At 41.7% G+C, this 16,876-nt stretch overlaps 1 protein-coding gene across 4 annotated transcripts in view; it reads right to left on the bottom strand.

Annotated features, from left to right (window-relative positions):
- The window catches only part of rarg (retinoic acid receptor, gamma), a 116,762-nt gene extending 101,954 nt beyond the window's left edge, over positions 1 to 14,808 (bottom strand). For 2 of the 4 annotated variants that reach the window (XM_031897206.1, XM_031897207.1), the window contains exon 1: positions 14,680 to 14,808. The gene's annotated coding sequence lies outside the window, so the exon portion shown is untranslated. The remainder of the gene's footprint in view (positions 1 to 14,679) is intronic. The other 2 variants (XM_002936633.5, XM_031897208.1) reach the window with 2 other exon arrangements.
- Between the last annotated feature and the right edge of the window lie 2,068 nt (positions 14,809 to 16,876).

Here is a 16,876-nt window from a genome sequence, read left to right as displayed (position 1 = left end):
CACTTGCAAATCTGTTTCTTTTTCTTTCTCTGGTTCAGTGTCCAAGGTCCCCCCTTTAAATAAACCCCGGGGCTTGAATGAACAAGGCGCCTATTCACTCAAGTCCTCCCTCTCTCAATTTCTCTTATGTTTGGCTTATGTTAAATAAAATAAAGTGATATATGCTCGTTATTCCCTTCTTCCAGGCAAGTCCAGACCCGCTGCTCATTAGTGGCTCACGTCTGGCTTGGGAGAGGGAGGTCCCATATCCTGATTTCCAGAAGGGCTATTAGTAGGGGGATGGGCTGGCAATAAGAGGCACCCACAGAAAAAAAGGAATATTCTTAGGCAGGGAGCAGGGAAAAAATCTGCATTTCCAGACATGGAGATCCTAACAGGGGTTGAGGGGGGGTAATATACATACTGGATGTACCGTCAGGGAGAGCAAACAGCACTTACACAGCACCAGGAGCATCTGAAACTACATTCTCAAATAGCAGGAAAAAAAAGATAGTATAAGAGCCCAACGCTTAGTAAAGGGCAACTAAACCTATAAATCTGGCACTACTGTCATAAGTTAGCACACAGAAAGCAATTCAGGAAGCTCGTTTTCCCCAAGCAAGAGGGTTCATTAGTCCAGCATTTCATTCACAGTGGAGCAGCCGGAGAGAACAGGATTGTCCTGCCCTCGTCTGCAAATGTATAGATACCCTGCTGCCCCAGACAGATACTGTCGGGAAGGCTTTCCTGAACGAATGGAATATAAATGAAAACCATGATAAAAGAGCAAATCACTTATGGAAGAAATAGTATCATGCAAGAAAAATAGATTTTATTTACACATCAAAGCTATGCTAAGTTTAACTACATCAATTAGTAATGAAAAAAACAAAAACAAATTTGTTAAAGGTACTTGTGTCCAACTGCGCTCCTTGCACTAGTTTCGCTTAGCGCCACTGCCTTCCTCCAGCCTCCTGCTCTGAAATTCATGCAGCTGCACCTACTGACGCAAGGGGGACCGTGAAGGTGGTAGTGCCAGGGTTCCCACAACAGCCTGCAGCAATCTCTGCGGCACAGTTGTTTCAAAACAATAGCGTGCACACATCACTCTCATGCCAAATATGCCAACAATCAGACATTTTCAGAATTGTCAGCACAATTGGGTCAAGAGCAGCTTCCCTGGCTGACTCCAACAGCTCAGGACTTATGGGAAAAAAAGCTACATTGCAGGTAAGAAACATTGGCCTGACATTTCAGGCAGCTGATAAGTGACCCCTCTGCTTGATTAATTTAAGACAATGGTACATGTGGCCAGGACCGGACTGGGATTTTAAATAGACACTGACATTTTAAGTACACAGAGGCCTACTAAATAGTGACTGCCTATGGTATCTTACAGCAGCCCCTCTGGCATTTGCCACATTCCATAGATTGCCAGTCTGGGCCTGTACATGGCGCATCTTTAAGCTGTAACCCACTGGTGCTGGAAGACCTGCAATGCTAAGGGCTAAACTCTGATATCCATAGGCTATAATGTAAAGTTGGATTAGATAAAGTCAGATGGTGTGTTTTGTTCCTACATCTGACAGTCAATGTATTTCAATAAGAAAAATGTCTGTGAGACACCATCAGAATTTATCTAGTCGGATGAAGATGTGGTAAGCAGCGTTCCCTTCCAACATAGTTACATAGTTACATAGGGTTGAAAAAAGACCATTGTCCATCAAGTTCAACCCATCCGAGTAAACCCAGCACACAACCTATACTAACCAATCTATACACTCAAATACATAAACTATATATATACAACCAGTAATACTAACTGTAGATATTAGTATCACAATAGCCTTGGATATTCTGCTTGTTCAAAAACTCATCCAGGCCCCTCTTAAAGGCATTAACAGAGTCTGCCATTACCACATCACTAGGAAGGGCATTCCCTAACCTCACTGCCCTCACCGTGAAAAACCACCTACGCTGCTTCAAATGGAAGCTCTGTTCCTCTAATCTATTGGGGTGACCTCTGGTGCGCTGATTGTTTTTATGGGAAAAAAGAACATCCCCCAACTGCCTATAATCCCCTCTAATGTACTTGTACAGAGTAATCATGTCCCCTCGCAAGTGCCTCTTTTCCAGAGAAAACAACCCCAACCTCGACAGTCTAACCTCATAGCTTAAATCTTCCATCCCCTTTACCAGTTTAGTTGCAGTCTCTGCACTCTCTCCAGCTCATTAATATCCTTCTTAAGGACTGGAGCCCAAAACTGCACTGCATACTCAAGGTGAGGCCTTACCAGGGACCTATAAAGCGGCAAAAATATGTTCTCATCCCTTGAGTCAATGCCCTTTTTTATACAAGACAGCACTTTATTTGCTGTAGTAGCCACAGAATGACACTGCCTGGAATTAGACAACTTGTGATCTACAAAAACCCCTAGATCCTTCTCCATTAAGGATGCCCCCAACACACTACCATTCAGTAGATAGTTCGCGTTAATATTATTCCTACCAAAGTGCATAACTTTGCACTTGTCAACATTGAACCTCATTTTCCAGTTTGCTGCCCAGTTTTCCAATTTTGTCAAATCGCTCTGCAAAGCGGCAGCATCCTGCATGGAACTTATAGTTTTGCACAATTTAGTGTCATCAGCAAAAATAGAAACAGTACTCTCTATGCCCACCTCCAGGTCATTAATAAACAAGTTAAAAAGCAAAGGACCAAGGACTGACCCCTGCGGTACTCCACTAACCACACTGGCCCAATTAGAAAATGTTCCATTTACCACCACTCTTTGTACTCTATCCTTCAGCCAGTTTTCTATCCAATTACAAATATTATGTTCTAGGCCAATATTCCTCAATTTGATCATTAACCTTCTGTGAGGTACTTTATCAAACGCTTTAGCAAAATCTAAGTAGATGACATCAACTGCCATTCCAGCATCAAGGTTCCTGCTCACCTCCTCATAAAAGGCAACTAAATTAGTCTGGCAAGATCTGTTACGCATAAAACCATGCTGGCACAAACTAATAGCATTGTGAACAGGCATGTTGTGCCGGATGGCAAATCTTTCATGTAGTTTACACATCAGATTTTTGTACCAGTCCCATAATATTTTGACCCATGCAACTACATCCAACTTGTAGGATGCGTTTTGTCGATCCAACACCATCCTACAGAACCTCCCATGGAGTTTAGCTCTAATGCTTCGGAAAGTGAAAAGCTGAGCAGCAAACTACAGGCATAAGGAAATCAATTTCATGACACCTCTCTGCAGCCACAGGATCCTAGAAGTCAATATTGATTTGATGAATGGTCCTTATCTAAATCACCAATGATTGTTAGACATTCAGGGGCAATAAAAAATATAAATGGTTGTTATAATCATTTGCATTTGTTTGTTTTCTTCTACACTGACTTTTTAGGGCAATTTAGCAACACTAAGCTGTTAGTTAAAAATCACAGACGCCCTTGTGCTACACCATATATGTCAGAAAATTTACTGTAATATGCAATTCTAGTCAGTCTAACTGACACACAAATGATCCCTGCATACACAGAAAAAAGTAAGCTAGTAAATTCATTTGGGGTTCCTAATAGATTGGCACCCCCAGTGAATGAGGCTTAGCAGAAAGATAATTTACAATAAATATAATATTAATTTATACATAATGCAACATCACTATTGGGATATTAGTAGAATGGAATGCATGGATTTGTTCACTAACAAAAAAGTCTGTAAAAATATTCATCTTGCTACTAGCAAATTCTTTCTAATACCGTCACACTCAGACCACCAAGTAACTTTATTGCCTCCAGTCATAATTCCCTTACTATAACATCAGTCCCCCAAAGGGATCAAGAAAAGAACATATACTAAGCGTGAAATCTCCAAACTTGTTTTGAATGAAGAGTGATGGGTCAAAAATGTATAATTTCTTTCTTAAACAAGATGGAAAGGTACAAATACATTCAAATGCTTATCAGAGAATTATATCTTTAATTCACAAATCTTCTCTATACTCAGTTACTGATCAAGAGAAGTTATCTAGCTCTCTACCCATTGCAGCCGCCATATTGGTTTGCTTTGTCACTTCCATCTCTCTCCAGTACACTATATACCGATGGTGAAGAAATTAAGTACTGACAATGTATGTGTTTGGGGGTTTTGATAATGTGCACACTTTTGCCCAGGACAAGAGGATGGGCACCCAGAAAGGGAAGTTGGGTAAAGACAACCAGGTCTAGTGAAGACAAGGCAAGAATTCAATGATTGTTCCATTAAGGTTTTTGCCACTAGGGTTATGTCTGTGGCACCTTTAACCACATAGGACGTGATCAGGCCAGGTTCAACTCTGCTTCATGATAGTTCTGTGCCTCAGCATGGGTGCAGACAAATAGAACACATTTCATCACAAAAATGCATTCCACAGCATTTACAATCCAAAATCTGCTCCGTGTGTCTCCACCCAGACCTAGGCTGGAGCATGCATGGAGCAGAGGTGAGCGATCAGGCTATTTCTTGGTCTGTGTTTTATCCGCAGGCCAAGAACCAGTCTGGTCTGATTGTACCCTTAATGTTGTGTTCATCCTATACAGGTCTAAAGATCTGTTATCTAAAAACCAGTTCAGAATGTTGTGAATTACAGGAAGGCCATCTCCCACAGACTGCATTTTAATCAAATAATTCAAATTTTAAAAGATTATTTAAATTTTAAAAGATTATAAGTGCCGCCATAAAAAAAATTGGTACCCCACGCAAGTTATTTATATGAGGCCCCCCATGAACACAAGTGTACAGTATCAAAATGTTAGCCACACCCTTGTGTGTGCAATATAAACAGCTGATGTCATTCTAAAATAAGCAGTTAATAAAAAGTTTAATTGATTAATGTGCTAATAAGTAATTCAGTTTAATGTGGGTCAGTGGAGTATACCCTAAGGTTGATGCCAGACGTGGCGTATTCTCAGCAAGCCGAAAAACGCTTGCCGAGAATACGCCCCGCTACTGTAAATGCGTCCTACCTGTGCCTGCACCCGAATGAATGAGATACGCTTGGGTGCAGAATCCAAAGTCTTGCGTTATTATGCATATTTCGGCTACATGTGCCTGCACCCGAGCGTATCTCATTCATTCGGTGCAGGCACAGATAGGACACATTTACAGTAGTGGGGTGTATTTTCAGCAAGCGTTTTTTGGCTTGCTGAGAATACGCCACGTCTGCCATCAGCCTAACTCTAACCCCTTCCCAATGCCTGCCCTTGCTCTGTGCTGTCATTGCTTGATATGGAAGTTACGTAAGTTTTTGCACAAGTTGTCTAAACTGTGTAAGTTTAGGGGCCCAATGATATTGCTGTTGAGCCCAATAACTATTCAGTTGTAGTCAATATTTTAATTGGGGGGTCAGTGGAGTTTATACGTAAGCTATGTAATTTTCTTTGAAAGTAACGTAAGTTTTTGCATAATTTATATAAGCATAGGGGCCCAATGATGTTGCTGTGGGGCCTAGTTACCAGTAATTCCCCTGATGGAAAATTCATGTAATTCAGTAAATGGATCCCAGTATAATCAGCTGATGTTACTCTGTAATAAGTTCATATAAATAGCTAAAATGAACTAATGTGCTAATAAGTCAGTTCATTGGAGGCAGTGGAATTTACCTTAAGTCTTTTTTGTCCCTGCAAAACTTTTCTGCATTGGCTTTTGCTTGATATGCAAGTTACGTAAGTTTCTAGGCAAGTTACGTAGTTTTCTAGGTAGTTTTTGCAGAAGTTACATAAATTGTTTTTGTGTGTAGTGTGTATACATAATGGGGCACATTTACTAATCCACGAACGCTCCGGGTGTATTTTCAGCAACTTTTTCGTACCTTTCGCAACTTTTTCGTACTTTGCGTGACTATTTCGTACTTTGCGTGACTATTTCGTACTTGAGACAAAATTTGTGCGACAAAATCGTATTGTCGCGCCGAGTATGAAAGTTTCGGATTCATTCAAGATTCGTTATCGTGACTTTCCTTGGGCCAGGTTGGAGCTGCAGAGTGCCATTGAGCCCTATGGGAGACTTTCCTTGGGCCGGGTTGGAGCTGCAGAGTGCCATTAAGTCCTATGGGAGACTTTCCTTGGGCTGGGTTGGAGCTGCAGAGTGCCATTGAGCCCTATGGGAGACTTGCCTTGGGTCAGGTTGGAGCTGCAGAGTGCCATTGAGTCCTATGGGAGACTTTCCTTGGGCCAGGTTGGAGCTGCAGAGTGCCATTGAGCCCTATGGGAGGCTTTCCTTGGGCCAGGTTGGAGCTGCAGAGTGCCATTGAGCCATATGGGAGACTTTCCTTGGGCCAGGTTGGAGCTGCAGAGTGCCATTGAGTCCTATGGGAGACTTTCCTTGGGCCAGGTTGGAGCTGCAGAGTGCCATTGAGTCCTATGGGAGACTTTCCTTGGGCCGGGTTGGAGCTGCAGAGTGCCATTGAGCCCTATGGGAGACTTTCCTTGGGCCAGGGTGGAGCTGCAGAGTGCCATTGAGCCCTATGGGAGACTTTCCTTGGGCCAGGTTGGTGCTGCAGAGTGCCATTGAGCCCTATGGGAGACTTTCCTTGGGCCGGGTTGGAGCTGCAGAGTGCCATTGAGCCCTATGGGAGACTTTCCTTGGGCCAGGTTGGAGCTGCAGAGTGCTATAGATTCCTATATCAACTTTTCAATATACTTTTCATAATACAACTTTCAATGATTTTAGAGTTATTTGTAAATATATTTTCAATTTGTAACCAGTATTTGTTTATCCTTTTTAGTTCCCATGGGTCTGACTCCTAAAACAATGCAACATAAAGCCAGTTCTCCTCTTGGTGTTTTTATCAGCTGACTTGCAACTTTGTGTCACAAGTCATAATCAGAAGTGCAGAGAGAATAAAACGACAGACGGATACTGCTATCTGCAGCAAATACATTTGCACATAACTTTAAAACCACTGGATTTTTAAAATATACGTGTATGGGACAGTTGGATAGAATTACATTTCTGTATAACAGGGCATTGCAGTGGAGAGGAATGGCCATGGTAGTAGCGTAGATGCAGAAAGATGTAACCTGAGCTGAGGCCAAGAATCAGCCAATAGCTCCCTTAAGGCTGATGCCACACCAGGCGTAGGGCTGATTTTTTCGGCAAGCGTTTTTCCGCTTGCCGAAAAAATCAGCCCTACGCCTGGTGTGGCATCAGCCTTATGACTGGGGGAATTCCAGGAACATCATGTATATAGCACATTCAAGAACAGGTATGGGATCAGTTTTTCAGAAAACCATTACCCAGAAAGCTCTGAATTGTGAGAAGACCATCTCCCATAGACTCCATTATAAGCAAATAATTTAATTTTTTTTAATTTTATTTTCTTTGTAATAATAAAACAGTACCTTTTAATTGATCCCAACTAGGATATAATTAATCCTTATTGGAAGCAAAACACTCCTATAGGGTTTAACTAATGTTTTAATTATTCTTTGGTAGACTTTAGGTAGGGAGATCCAAATTATGGAATAATCCCTTTTAGGAAAACTCCAGGTCCTTAGCATTCTGGATTATAGATTCCATACCTGTACTATAAAAATACAACTATAATGAAGCTGAAGGATTTTAGGAGGCTAAGCATCAAACCAGAGAGATTTGGCACATTTCTATAATTAATTCTCCTTCTAGCTATAGCTGGAAATCAGCACCTTAGTAAGATCTGTCTGCAAAAGCAGGAAAAAAGCCAAAGGCAATGTCAAATAGAAAATGTCAAAAAGAACATTTTTCTCTCTCTTTATTTCATTTATTTATTTTTCAGACAGTCATATCAGAGCGAATTATTCTGCTCACAGAATGTGGGATCTAGTATGTGGACTTCTTAAAACCATAGGTGTTTTTTGGATAAGGGGTCATCCCATAATAAGTGACTCCATGGCTAAGGGCTCTGGCACACGGGGAGATAAGTCGCCCGCGGCAAAACTCCCTGTTCGCGGGCGACTAATCTCCCCGAGTTGCCTTCCCCTGCCATCCCATCGGCGACAATGTAAGTCGCCGGTGGGATGGCAGACGTGGCGGGGCGATTTCGGGAAATCGCAGAAAAAGAGCCGCCGCGTCTGCCATCCCGCCGGCGACTTACATGTTCGCCGGTGGGATGGCAGGGGAAGGCAACTCGGGGAGATTAGTCGCCCGCGAACAGGGAGTTTTGCCGCGGGTGACTAATCTCCCCGTGTGCCAGAGCCCTAAAACTGCTAATATTATTAAACAGCACTAGACAAAGGTCTAGTCAAGGTAAATTAACATTAAAGGGCAAGGCATTACAGAGACAAGGGTAGTAAGTAAAAAACAACACACTATGGGTCATAGTATTTGCAGTTTTCTGGACAAAGAAGATAATTTTTTCCTTTCTGGGATTCAGTGTCAAAATGATGTCTGCTCCTAATCTATTAGATACAAGTATGCTGTGTCTACTGAAACTGGCTGTTGTAGGCGCTAAGTCCAGGTTTCCCCAGTATCAATAGGTGCCCTGCATGTGATTCATCCAAACAGAGTGGTGGGGTGCATTGGTGCTTGTGACAAAGTCCAAGTAGTGACTTCAATGGTGGTGTCTATTTATGCTCAGGACATAATCAAATAAAATCTAGAATAAATGAATTGTATTAACAAGCTGAGGGTCTTTATACATAGCCATTACAGCTGTGATCATCCTCTGGCTTGCATGATAACAAAATTGTCTACTAAGATTCTCATAGAAATCACTGGCTCTTTCTGAATATGACTAGAAGGGCAAATGGACTATGCTGAAAATGTCATGAAGCCAAGTCCATTGTGTTAGCTAAAAGCTTACTCTGGATATTCACTAGAGGTTCAGTGTCACTATGGAATGCATCCAAACTTATGTTCTGATATTAATTTTCCCTCCACATTTAGTACTGCTAATTCAAGGCATGCACTTAGTCACAACTTTTTCTATAGGTCTCTGACAATTATATATGAATGGATGTTGAACACATCATACATACATACATACATGCTGAATATGCTAATATGTAGCACTGACTCCACTGTCATTACATTGCCAATCAACACTATCTCAATAAAAAGAGAAACAAAACATAGAACAAAGGAAAATTCAAGAGAAGGAAAGCCAATTATGGGATCCGGTATCCAGAATTACAGAAAGGCTATCTCTCATAGACTTCATTTTAATCAAATAATTGTAATTTTTAAAAATGATTTCCTTTATTCTGCAATAAGAAAACAGTACCTTGTACTTGATGGTATCTAAGCTTCATGAATCGATATTAGTGGCAAAACAATCCTACTGGGTTATTTAATGTTGAAATTATTTTTTAGTTGACTTAAAGTATGGAGATCCAAATAATGGAAATATCCCTTATCCGAAAACCCCAGGTCCTATTTCATAGCAATCAAAAGAAAACTTTACAGGAGGGGATCATATTTCTCAAACTGAGTGACAGTAATGTTGTGGGCATAAACTGCTACAAAGGTTTATTCAGTATATCTGCACAGCAGCCAGGTTGCACTTTGCCTCTAGACAGTAGTCTACTGACCTTAATAATGCACAAATTAAAGACAGAACAGACTTAAGATATTAAGTCCCTTTCAAGGAGATTTAAGGAACAGAGTAAAAATATGGGATTACAGCTAAATGTGAAGAAGACAAAGGTTATGGCAGCAGGAATGACGGCCAACTTTAGAGTTGATGGTGAGGATAGAGAAGTCGTTGACAGATTTTTCCTCTTTGGATCAATCAGAAACAACAAAGGATCCGGCAGTCAAGAAATAAGCTGAACACTGGCACACAGGAGAAGCAGGAAGAAAAGATCTAAAAAGATTTTCAACTATACTAACATATAAGGCACAGTTATTAGAGTTGTCCAGGCTATGCCATTTACTGCACCTCTTTATGAATGGGAAACTAGACAATGAAGAAGCAGGATTGGAAAAGTAATGACGTCATTGGGTTTATTAGAAGATCCAATATACTGGAAGCGCCATTATGCTGGAACATTTGCAGGAAAAAGAGGAAGAGAACAACCAGAAAGAAATCTGATGGGTTAAAGGGTGGAAGATGCCACTAAGAAGCCTTACCCAAGAGAGGACAGAACAATATGGAAAGCTAAGCATATGTTTACTAGAAGCTAACACTAAGATAAAAGCACATAATAACAATTATAATTAAGGCAAAACAATGTTTGTGTGGTCTATTAAAACCTGGAATGCACAAGTATGTGGGGCCTGTGTCCATCATATGTGAATTCAGAGAAGTTACAAGGGTACATTTATGAACACAGATGCTAAATAGCAGAAGACGAGTTGCCTAGCATAGTCTATTATCAGTTCTAGCAACAGTTAAGGTGGCCATACACCAACCCATATAATCGTACCAAACAAGGTTTTGTATGGTATTCAGTGCATGTATGGTGGGAGATGAGGCGACTGATATCAGCAAAAGCCTTGGATATTGGTCGTCATGCTGATCGGACAGGATGTAAAATTTTTATTGGGCTCCTTCAACATCAGCGAAATGCTAAATTGTCAGATAAAGGTAGAATTCTTTTGTTTCTACATGCATATCTGACGATTCAGCTCTTAACGTTAGTAATTGCAATATTTATGGCCACCTTTAGTTTTAGCAGTTTAGCACCTATCATACTTAATTATTACTATATGTTAATTCTCTAACATTAAATCATTATTAGGTATAGATAACAAAATATGCCTTGTGGTCAGGGTGATCTATATATTGTGATATATCATTTAATTACTTGCAAAAATGTTCTTTTTATTATTTTTTTATGCCCCTGAGACAGCAGTCCCCTGGGAAAAAAATGTAAAATGTTAATAAAAAGTCTTAGAAGTCATTCTTTAATTAAAATCAGTTTGCACATTTGCTACTCCCAAGACAATCACTTGTACGCTAAATTAGACAGTGACTCTAATGACACTATTAGAGAACAGGATTTAGGCTGATGTGCCACACAGAGGTTAGTCATATGCAATAGATCTCTGCTACCGCAGGTGACTAATCTCCACTGGCACCACAGGTGTAAAGGCCTATACATTGCTTTGGTTTTCCGAAGTCGCGCAAAGATGCCTGCAGCAGGAAACTTTGTGCAACTGAAGCAAAGTGTAAGCCTTTCCACTGGCGATTGCCTTTGTTGCCAGTGGAAAGGCATTCCGCAGCATTGGTCACCCGCAGTAGCAGAGATCTATCACGGGACTAAATTGCTCCGTGGGACATTTGCCTTATAAGGTAACATGCTTAAATCCAGTGTAATGGATCTCACACAGATATCAGAACTGGGTTCTCCAGTGTTCTAAGTGCAAATTAGATAGGTGCTTCTATATTTAATGAGGTGCCAAAGACACAACTGCATTGCTCAGTGATACCCTGTGGCACAGCCGGCACCCTACTCTGGCTTTCTTTTACTCTGCTTGATTAAAATAATACATTGACACTAATCGGTCATTTCAATTCTACAGTTAATCTTATATGCAGAAAATATACATATCCGGTTTCTCTTAATTGTATAAAGATCCTTGCTTTGAACCCAAAACGTACACTGTAAATTGATGAAGAAGAGTATCAACTTTGGATGTTGCAGAACTCTCAGCACCCCTTCCACTTCTTAGCTAATACTGGGGTGCTGGGAGTTGTAGCAGTAAAGTAGATTGAATGGCACAATTGGCACAGACCTACCAGAATGTAATTACCACACAATTTAATTATCTGTATAACACAGAAACAGTATTAATGTGTTTTTCTCCCTGCCAACACTGATGAAATGATAGAAAGCTAATGAACCTGGCACCCTTTAGAACAATCCAAAGATTGAGTAACAATAAAGCCCCATCATTAATCCAACAATTAACATTGTATCTGCACCAACGCCTGTCTTTTAAACACACCACACCTTGCTTTGTTTCATTAACACAATTAATATTATATTGTATAATAGCAATGTAAGCCCAAACTCAGTGCCAAGCAATTCTACCCCCCCCCCCAAAAAAAACAAATTGTGCATTAAAATCTCAGCTAAATTCCTATAAATTACCCCCTTCATAGGATTTAAAGAGTTCGGACTGAATACAGCTAAACAGTAAGAGCTTGGAAAATTCTAAATCCTTTAAAAACTGCTGGGATTTAAGACAATTCTGGACCAAATTCTGGATTCTGTGCACCCCCTATTATAAAGTAGAAGTGGCAAATGAAAGGATAAAAACCCCAAGAACGAAATAGTATTGATGAATGAATCGCACTAATACCATTAGGAGCATTTGTAATTCAATATGCATGGAAGCGTCTTAGTAAATCTTTTCAATAATAGGCAATTTAGGAAAATTTGGCCCTACAAAAATGCAGTCCAGCATCTTGTACCACTTTTATAACCCACTTAACAATCTCAGCATCTTCTGCACAGAAACCAATGCTGTGGTTAGCTAACCACATCACAGCGCACAATAGCGCTCTTCTCTTGTACCCCTCCCCTGGCAGCCATCCTCCCCACGGTGCCACACAGAAAATCACAGAGCCACAGTCAGACACAGCTCCAGGGGGTAAGGGGCGGAGCAGGAAAGGGTGCTGTTTTTACTACCCTGCAGCCAACCCCTCCTCTGAGTTCACCTCATCTCACCTCGATCCCCCAACCTTACACCCCTTTCTACCCACTCCTCCCCATAAAAAATATTAAAGCCTATGGAAAAATGATGAATGACAGTGGGGACTCCTACTGGCAGACATGGAAAGTGCGTTGAGAAACCTAAAATAAATGATGCCCGATGCCTGACAGTGCTAATATGCTTTCTGTCATAATCTATATAAATACTGTGTAGTTTCTCCCCACCTTGTGTCAGTAATTGGCACCATGCGTCACTAGGTAGTTCAACAAACAATAAATATGTAAATACAACATTTTCAAATATCATTAATTAGATTACATCTAATCCCCCGTTGCACCCCAAAATCCTTAAGCGCTGCCTTACCAGACCCCCCTTTATAATTGAAAAATAGACCACTATGAAACACAACATATTTTGCTGGTTTTGCCACTTAAAGGGTTAGAGTGGTGATATGTAGGAAAGAGCAAATCGGCCTCCTTGGCATATAAAGAGTTAAAAGGAGAGCATTAAATAGAATTTAAGGGAAAGGGAGAAGTAATTGCACAGTTCTGCTACAATTAAATACCAGACCAAAGTGAGGGAAGTGGGGACGGGGGGGGGGGGGGGGGTTGGGGGGTGGCGGACTGCTGGAAGGTTGGGGCCCCCAACTGAGGGAATAAAAAATCACACAAATCAGGGATGCCCAACCTGCTGCCGCACAGCTGTGGTTAAACTGCAGCTACCGGCACCCACAGACCAACAAATCTGGTAGCTGCAGTTTAACTTCAGCAGGGGAGGGATCAAGTTTACTGGTTAAAACTATTTCCCACAGTGCCCCCAAAAAGGCCCCCTTTTCAGCCCTGACTCTATACTACACTGTGAGTAGTGAGAGAAGGCGAGTGGCTGCAAGTGGATACATGTTGGGACCCTGGGCACCTACCATGTTGGTTCCTTCTCCCACTGCCACCCTGCCCTGAACCATGTTGGTTCCTTCTCCCACTGCCACCCTGCCCTGAACCATGTTGGTTCCTTCTCCCACTGCCACCCTGCCCTGAACCATGTTGGTTCCTTCTCCCACTGCCACCCTGCCCTGAACCATGTTGGTTCCTTCTCCCACTGCCACCCTGCCCTGAACCATGTTGGTTCCTTCTCCCACTGCCACCCTGACCTGAACCATGTTGGTTCCTTCTCCCACTGCCACCCTGCCCTGAACAATTACATGGAGCCAGGAACTGCACTTCAATTACTTGGGGGGAAAAAGTATCTTCATATGCAGAAAGTGGAGAAGGACAGACAGGCAAACTGTCCAAAACACTGGAGGAAAATAAAATATAAATGACAACAAGAAGTATTATGTTGGAAAAAAGTAAAGAGGCTACCAGCCTGGAGAAGGAATGGAGCACAGGGAGACACAGGGATAGAAATTAAAGGAGATCTAAACCCACACAGAATATGAATGTAACCTCATGCATGCCCTTCTGGGCGCTTCTGCAAGTTACACTGATGTTCTAATTTGGGTAGTTTCTGAGATTTACACTGCAAATCCCAGGCAGCTAACTCTCCCAGTGTCAGCGACCCTAGCGCAGCCGGCACTCACGTTAACCCTAGGAGTGCTGGAAGCCTTCTATCAGCAGCCTGGAAGCGCTAATATGTCAGCTAATGAATAGCGCTCAGAGGAGGACTCTGAGAAAGATTCTAATTATCTTTTGTTTGGGTTTATATTCCCTTTAAGCGGAGCAGGAAAGAGAGAGCCGGGCAGGCAGAGCGGTGACAGTGCTGACCTCTGCCCTCCCTCAGCCAAACAAAAAAGCAACGTGTCAGGAGAGTGTGCGCCCCTGAGCTCCCGGGCTGGGAGAGCGCAACTGACCGGCGAGCAGGGGAGGACAGGACAGGGAGGAGATGGAAAGGGCACCAGCCGGGTTCAATTAGAGTAGAAAAAAAAATTCTTCTAACTTCCTGAGATCTGAACTCTTTCCTCCTCCTTTTAAAATCCCCTAAAAGAAAACAATAGAAGTCCTCCCCCCCCCTCACCACCCCGCTTCTTTCCATCACCCTGAAGCGAGAGCCACAGGACACTCACCTTGTCCACAAGCCGCGCATCCACCAGAAAAGATCCCGACACGTACCTGGCAGTGTGTGTGTTAGAGTCTGTGTCGGTCACACTGCACAGACAGCGTGTGTATGTGTGTGTGTGTGTGTGTGTGTGCTCTCGCCTCCTCTCAAACTTACACTACCAACTCATTACAATCTGCTATTCATAACCCAGGTCATGTGACTCCACTCACAAAATATAAAGCACATTTTTTTTCTCCTCGCAAACCACAGAATGAATTTCAGTGGAATACATGGAAAATAAAGTTTTTCTTTCTTCTCTCTGTGCCATTCCAGGCAATGTACAACCCCACAACTGCTGCTAGACAGCCTGTAGCCCATTTCCCTGAACAGGAACAAACTTCAGTCATATTAATGTCCAGTATGTGTGAGAGCAAACAAATGTACTTTATGTACCTACAGCGTGTCTGTGCCCATCTTACGTTTTCTCTAAACACAGACAAAATTGATAATGTTAAATTTAAAAATTGGCAAAAAAAAAAATTATAATTTGTTTCACCGACTTTTTTCTGTTATATTCTGCAGGAAGTTTCTGTCGCTTTATGTACCCAAAACAGACTCACTGAAAATCTGATGCCATAACAGAATAGCAATCCTGCAATCAATTGGTCACACACAGAATGATGAATCCCCAGACAAGGAGATCTTCTAGTCTGGCCACGCAAATGATGGGCCACATCTGGGTGATCTCATGTTAGCTGAGGCATGGAACTCTTTGATAGACATGTAGATTTCAATAAAAAAAGATTTTTAATCTTAATTAACCCCTCAACATTTGAGTTATTGGGTGCCTGCACATTCTAGATCAGTGTTCCCCAACCAGTGGCCTGCAGGCAACATGTTGCTCCCCAACCCCTTGGATGTTGCTCCCAGTGGCCTCAAAGCAGGAGGTTATTTTGAATTTCTGGTAAGGAGGCAAGTTTTGGTTGCATAAAAACCAAGTATAAAGCCAAACAGAGCCTTCTGTAGGCTGCCAGTCCATATAGGGGCTATTAAGTAGCCAATTACAGCTCTTATTGGCACCCCCAGGAAACCTTTTTCATGCTTGTGTTGCTCCCCAACAATTTTTCCATTTAAATGTGGCTCACAAGTATAAAAGGTCGGGGATCCCTATTTTAAACTATATGTACGGGGCTGCTTCTTTACCTCCCTCTGATATCATGTTGGGCCAACATTTGGATCACACATTTGTAACCCATTGTTGTACTCTGCTATTTCAGTTTTTTACCCAGCTCAATCAATTTCCATTTGTTACAGGACCCACATCCACCCTCCACTAGGTCTCTGTCTAGCCAATGTCTATAGCTCCTGTGTTAGCCATCTGCCAACCACCCATCAGACACTAATAAAATGTAGCGAGTGAATAGCACAGAATATAACATATCTGTACCACTGGTATTTATTACACATATAGAAAGGGTTGCCAGCTTTCCTAGAAAGAAAATCCAGATCTAATGTTATCTTTCTTCACTATTGAAAACATTGGCATTAAGTATCATTTACAGGACAGGTGCTATCCCTACAGGTATATAAAAAATTAAAGCACTAGTTATCCATGTGGCGCGTATGTGGGCAATTTATCCAGTCACATTCACAGCTATCACAGGTAAGCATGTTTTCAGAAGTGCAGGACTGGCATGACTCTCTTGCAAGGAGACTGTTGAGGCTGGCCTTGTAGCACATTTCTGTTATTGGCACAGTGTATAACCAATAGCCAAAATCACTCCTTTTAAGCTAATTATTTGATTAAAAAGAACCTTGTAGCCGGCAGTAATTTTGTTTTAGTAACAGCAAGTAAATATAGGATAAATAAAGCAAAAGAGGACAACAAAACCTTTAGAACACAGATGACTGACATGTGGGCCTCTACATCTTGTAGAACTTGGCTGTCAAAGGGATTCTGGAACTTGCAGTTTAACAACTTCTGAAGTTTTGCATGTTGGACAACTGTCTTTGTTTATCTACTGTGTGATCATAAAGTAGAGTCATAAATAATATTAAATATAAATGCTAATAATGTCAATGATGCATATACAGCAGGTTGTCCATGCATAACCATGTATGAAAGAGCCACTAGGTCAACATTTCCCTTCAAGGCCCTGTATAGATCACATGTTTTCAAAGCAGCTGTCTTGGCTATTGAAGTGAACAAGGTAAGCAACTAT

The sequence above is a fragment of the Xenopus tropicalis genome, chromosome 2 (genome assembly GCF_000004195.4).
Source record: "Xenopus tropicalis strain Nigerian chromosome 2, UCB_Xtro_10.0, whole genome shotgun sequence".
In the NCBI taxonomy this organism is placed as follows: domain Eukaryota; kingdom Metazoa; phylum Chordata; class Amphibia; order Anura; family Pipidae; genus Xenopus; species Xenopus tropicalis.
Note: the sequence above shows the minus strand (reverse complement) of the source record. Positions and strands in the feature narration are given on the sequence as shown.